The sequence below is a fragment of the Elephantulus edwardii genome, unplaced genomic scaffold (genome assembly GCF_000299155.1).
Source record: "Elephantulus edwardii isolate Elephantulus edwardi_28Jun2011 unplaced genomic scaffold, EleEdw1.0 scaffold00024, whole genome shotgun sequence".
Lineage (NCBI taxonomy): Eukaryota > Metazoa > Chordata > Mammalia > Macroscelidea > Macroscelididae > Elephantulus > Elephantulus edwardii.
In genome coordinates this window covers 24,603,446-24,608,670 of record NW_006399774.1, presented here as the reverse complement: position 1 = coordinate 24,608,670, position 5,225 = coordinate 24,603,446, and the positions used below count along the sequence as shown (strand labels likewise).

At 37.6% G+C, this 5,225-nt stretch overlaps 1 pseudogene; it reads left to right on the top strand.

Annotated features, from left to right (window-relative positions):
• Positions 1-3,678, top strand: part of LOC102873174 — a 14,191-nt pseudogene extending 10,513 nt beyond the window's left edge.
• Positions 3,679-5,225: the final 1,547 nt, after the last annotated feature.

The window sequence follows — 5,225 nt, the reverse complement described above, 5'->3', positions numbered from 1 at the left end:
TGAATACTGCATAATGCCACTGTTATAAAACATTGAGTATTGGGGGCGACTAAGAAAAGAGGAGGGTAAATAATGAACACTGCATTGGAAGAGATGAGGGAAGGGCTTGTTTGAAAAGACTATATGATTAGGCATTATTTGCATGACAACAGTTTAGAATAAAATGTGTATAGCAAAGTGAGCTGGGGTTGGGGTGAGGGAGGAACTTGTGCAACAATGAATGAATTTTTTAGAGGAGAGTGAACTGAAGGAGGGGTAGGGAGGAAAATGTACAATTGGATGAATAGAAATCCAAGTTGTCTATAAACTTTCATGAAAATAACAATAAATTATCTATCTATCTATCTATCTATCTATCTATCTATCTATCTATCATCTATCATCTATCTAAAATAAATCTTCACCACTGCATCAGTAGGCAATATAATGATACATGAAGAAAAGATTGAAATTGTTAACAGTTTCATCTTACTTGGACCCACAATCAATACCTTTGGTACCAGCAATCAATCAAAAGACATACTGTATCTGGAGAAAACAGGAGGAATTTCCTATTTGAGAAGGGCCCACCCTTGGGTGAGGGCCAGCCAGGCTCAGAAAGGTTGCCACGGAGCCGAGGAGAGAACATATGGGGTTTGGAGCCCGAGGATCTTGATAAATTAAAGCCAGCTCATAGGTTATTTTTTCAAGTGACAACCAGGAGAAGAATCAGAAGGCTTTGTATTCAGGACTCCAGATTTGATATATATTATTTTTTACAAAAAAATATTACATGTAATTCTTTTTATCAAGCAGGTAATTGTTTAATAAGCTTGTACTATTCAAGCCACAGTTAAGTGTGTTATTAAACTGTACATATCAAGATGTCCATTAAGGAAAGACTTTACCAGAATTGAAAGAATTTTCTCAAGGTTTTTATGCAGCTATGAGGGCTTGGCACTCAGCAATTCAGATGTGATTTGTCACGTTCATAACAGTTTTTCCAGACAGCAGATATTTGAATTTGATGTGAAAACATCAGCAAAAGAAGATGCTTTTCACTTTGTCAGTTAAGCTCCTGTTAATGGAAGGCTGTATAAATAAGATGGTTTAAGAGAATGACCTATTGGCTTAGGGGCTTGCATTCAAGATGACTGGATCAGCTCAGTGAGGCCAGTTATAGAAAAACAAATCGAGAAGGACAGTGAAGGTGAAATTCAATGTAATTTAATGGCCAACCTGCTGACGAGCCCAAAGGTACAGATTAGGGTAACATGCCAAGTCCTATTCAGTCAGATTTTTTATGCTTGCTGGGTCATTCAATATATTGCCCATAGCATCTTTCAGTATTGTGACATGAGTCTTAAATTGTTTTTCAGTTCTTTCAGCTTGAGAAATGCAGTGTGTGTTCTTCCCTTTTTATTCACCAATTCTAGCTCTCTGCACATTCCATTATAATACTTTGCTTTGTTCTCCCAAACTGCCCTTTGACATCTTCTGTTCAACTCTTTCATGTCGACATGATTCCCTTTTGTTTTAGCTTCTCGATGCTCCAGTTTGATTTTTAGAGTCTCTTCTGACATCCATTCTGATTTTTTTATTTCTCCTGTGTTTTTGTTACAATCTCTTACTTTCTTCATGGATGATATCCTTGATATAATCTCACAACTCATCTGGTCTTCTATCATTGGTGTTCAATGCCTCAAACCTATTCTTAAGATTATCTTGAAGTTCAGATGAAACTGAGTCAAGATCATATCTTGGTTTCTGTGGAATTATTTTAATTTTCTTTGACCTCAATTTGAACTTGCAGATGAGTACTTGATGATCTGACCTACAGTCTAACCCTGGCCTAGTTTTGACTGCTGATATTGAGCTTCTCCAATGATTTCTTCCACAAATGTAGTCAATCTGATTTCTATGCAGCCCATCAGATGAGATCCATGTGTAAAGTTGTAATTTGTATCTTTTTAAAATGGTATTTTCAATGAATAAATGATTGTAAATACAAATTTCAATCCTTCTATTTCCAGCCTCATTTCTATAACCAATCCCATGTTTTACAACTGTTATTACTTCTTCACTGTTTCCTACTTTTTGAATTCCAGTCATGATTTATCATTAATGCATCTTGATTGTATGTTCAGTCAATTTAGGACTGCAAGATTTGGTAAAAATTTTCATTTTCTTCTTCTTTGGCTCTAGACGTAGGAGCATATATTTGAATAATAGCGATGTCAACAGGTCTTCCTTGAATGTATATGAATATGAATATTATCCAATCACTTTCAACATTGTATATCAGGATTGAAACTGAAATTTACTTTTTTACTATGAATGCAAGACCATTTTTCTTCTGTTTTTCATTCCCTGCGTAGTGTAACACACTATATGAAAATAAAAGAATATTTGTGCTTTATTGACTATACAAAGGCATTTGACTGTGTGGATCATAAGTTGTGGCTGACATTGAGAAGAATGGGAATCCCAGAGCACTTGACTGTGCTCATGAGGAACCTATACCTGGACCAGGAGGTTGTTGTATGAATGGAGCAAGGGAACACGCATGGTTTGGAACTGGGAAGGGAGTGCACTAGGTTTGTATTTTTCTCTCCATACTTATACAATCTGTATGCTGAGCAAATTATCTGAAAAGCTGGACTCTATGAGATAGAGGAGTATGGTACCAGGACTGGAGGGGAGACTCATCAATAACCTGTCTCTTGCAGGTGGTGACAACACCTTGCTTACTGAAAGTGATGAAGACTTGAAGCACTTGTTGTAGAAGATCAAGGAATGCAGCTTTCAATATGGATTGCATCTCAATGTCAGGAAAACAAAGATTCGTACCACTGGACCGATAGGTAGCATCATGATGGATGGAGAGGAGATGGAAACTGTCAACAGCTTCATCTTACTTGGGTCTGCAATTAACACCCTTGATACCAGCAGTCATGAAACAAGGAGACACATTTCACTGGGAAAATCTGCTGAGGAGTAATAATGTCAGTTTGAGGACTAAGATGCGTCTGATTCAGGCAGTAGTCTTTCTGATACCTTGCTATGCATCTGAGAGCTGGGCAATGAATAAGGAAGAAAGAGGGAAAGAATTGATGCCTTTGAGCTGTGGTGTTGGAGAAGTGCACTGAACATCCTGTGGACTGACAAGAGAATGAGCAGATATGTCTTGGAGATGGTGCAGCCAGAGTGTTCTTTGGAGGCAAGAATGATGAGGTTTTGCCTCATATACTTTGAGCATCTTGCTGGGATGGGCTGAAAAGGACATAATGTTGGGAAGGGTGGAGGGTCAGTGGAGGAGAGGAAGACCCTCAACTAGGTGGATTGACATGGTGACTGCTGCAGTGGGCATTTGTGTGTCAGGAAATATGAGGATAGAACAGAGTTCAGATCTTTTGTTCACAGGGTTGCTATGAGTCATACTCAACTTGATGGCACATAACAACAACAACAACAACAAACATTCAGTTAGAGGTTGCCAAAGATCAGATGCTTATTGAAGAAACGATAACAATTATTGAATTAAAAATATTTAAGATTGGGATTATCTGTTGGAAACATAATTCTCTTCCTTTCGTTATGGAATTATTACAGACTTTAGTGGGACATCAACAATTAAGACCACTGGTAGAAAAGGCCAAAGAAAAGCAGAATGCAAAGAAAGCTCAGGAAACCAAGTGAAGAGGACGCTTTGGAATGTGTCCACATTTCTGCGTCTGCACTTATTTCCTGTAAACAGTGAACAACTTTGAGCAACATTCTAATTGGCCCAGCACACAATCTCTCTGCCTTGTCTTTAATATCGAGTTTCATAAACTTTTTTCCTACCTGCATCTTGTCCTTGTAGTGCATATTAACCAAAAATTATGTCTAAGAAAAAAAATTAAAAGACATGTTGCATTTAGAAAAATCTGCTGCAGGGGGTCTCTCCAAAGGATTTAAGACCAATGATATAAATTTAAATATTAAAATGCATCTGGTAACCCATGGTCTTTTCAGTTACTTACTATGCATCTGAAATACAGACAATGAATAAGGATGATAGAAGAAGAATCAATGCTTTTGCATTACGGTGTTGCAGAAGAGTTTGGACTAGCTCATGAACTGTCAAAAGAAAAAAAGAAATGTATCTTAGAGAAAGTGCAACCAGGGAGCATCTCCAATTCAGTGGTACCTAACAACAACAACAAATGGGGCTCATGGTAGGTGTTGCTACAAGCAAGTTTGTATAATCTGTATAAGTCAGATTGTTGATGAATCTTCCTCTATTCTGATGCCACATTCTTCTTCAATCTCATCCCACTTCTTAGACGATTTGCTCAGCATACAACTTGAAAGTTGTTAGCCGTAGCAACTCTATCCTGGTCCATCTTTACAATCTCTGACGTGCTTGAGCCCCTCGCTTCAGTTACTATGTCAGTCCATCAGGTTGCGGATCTTCTTCTCTTTTGCTTATTTCTGACCTTTCTAGACATGATATCCCTCTCCAAGGAATAGCTCTTCAGCAACATGCATAAAATATATAATAGTTATCTTTATCATCTTTACCTCAAAGGAGCGCTATGGCTGAACTTTTCCAAGACCTATCTGTTCTTTTGGAAGTCCATGAGATGTTCTCCAAAACCGCAGCTCAAAGTCATCAGTTCTTCTGTCATCCTTACTCCCTGAACAGGTATGGAGAAAGGATACACTCCTGATGTTCAACACCATTCCTGATTTAAAACCATGCAGTACGGTTTCAGCCATTTTAAAATAATCTTCAACAAGATTTTACATATTAAGAATATATAGTTTGATAATTTCCATAGTCTGTTGGATTATTATTCTTGGGAATGCGAACAAATATGGCTCTCTTCCAGTCAGTTGGCCAGGTAACTGTCTTCCACATTATTGACAGAGGCTGGTGAGTATGTCCCACATTGCATCTGTTTCCAGAAACACTTCAGTAGGTATTCCATCAATATGTGGCAACTAATTTTTTTTTTTGCCAATGTCTTCAGTACAGCTTAGACTTCTTCCTTCAGTATATAATTTCTTGGTCATGTACTACTTCCTGAAGTGTTTCAGTGACAACCAATTATTTTTGATTCAGTGTCTATGTGTATTCCTACTATCTTCTTATGATGCTTCCTGATTATTCTACCTTTCCTCAGCCTCAGAAGTGCCAAGCATGTTCTGCTTTATTTTCTAATTTTAGCTCCTTGCACATTTCATTATAATACTTTGCT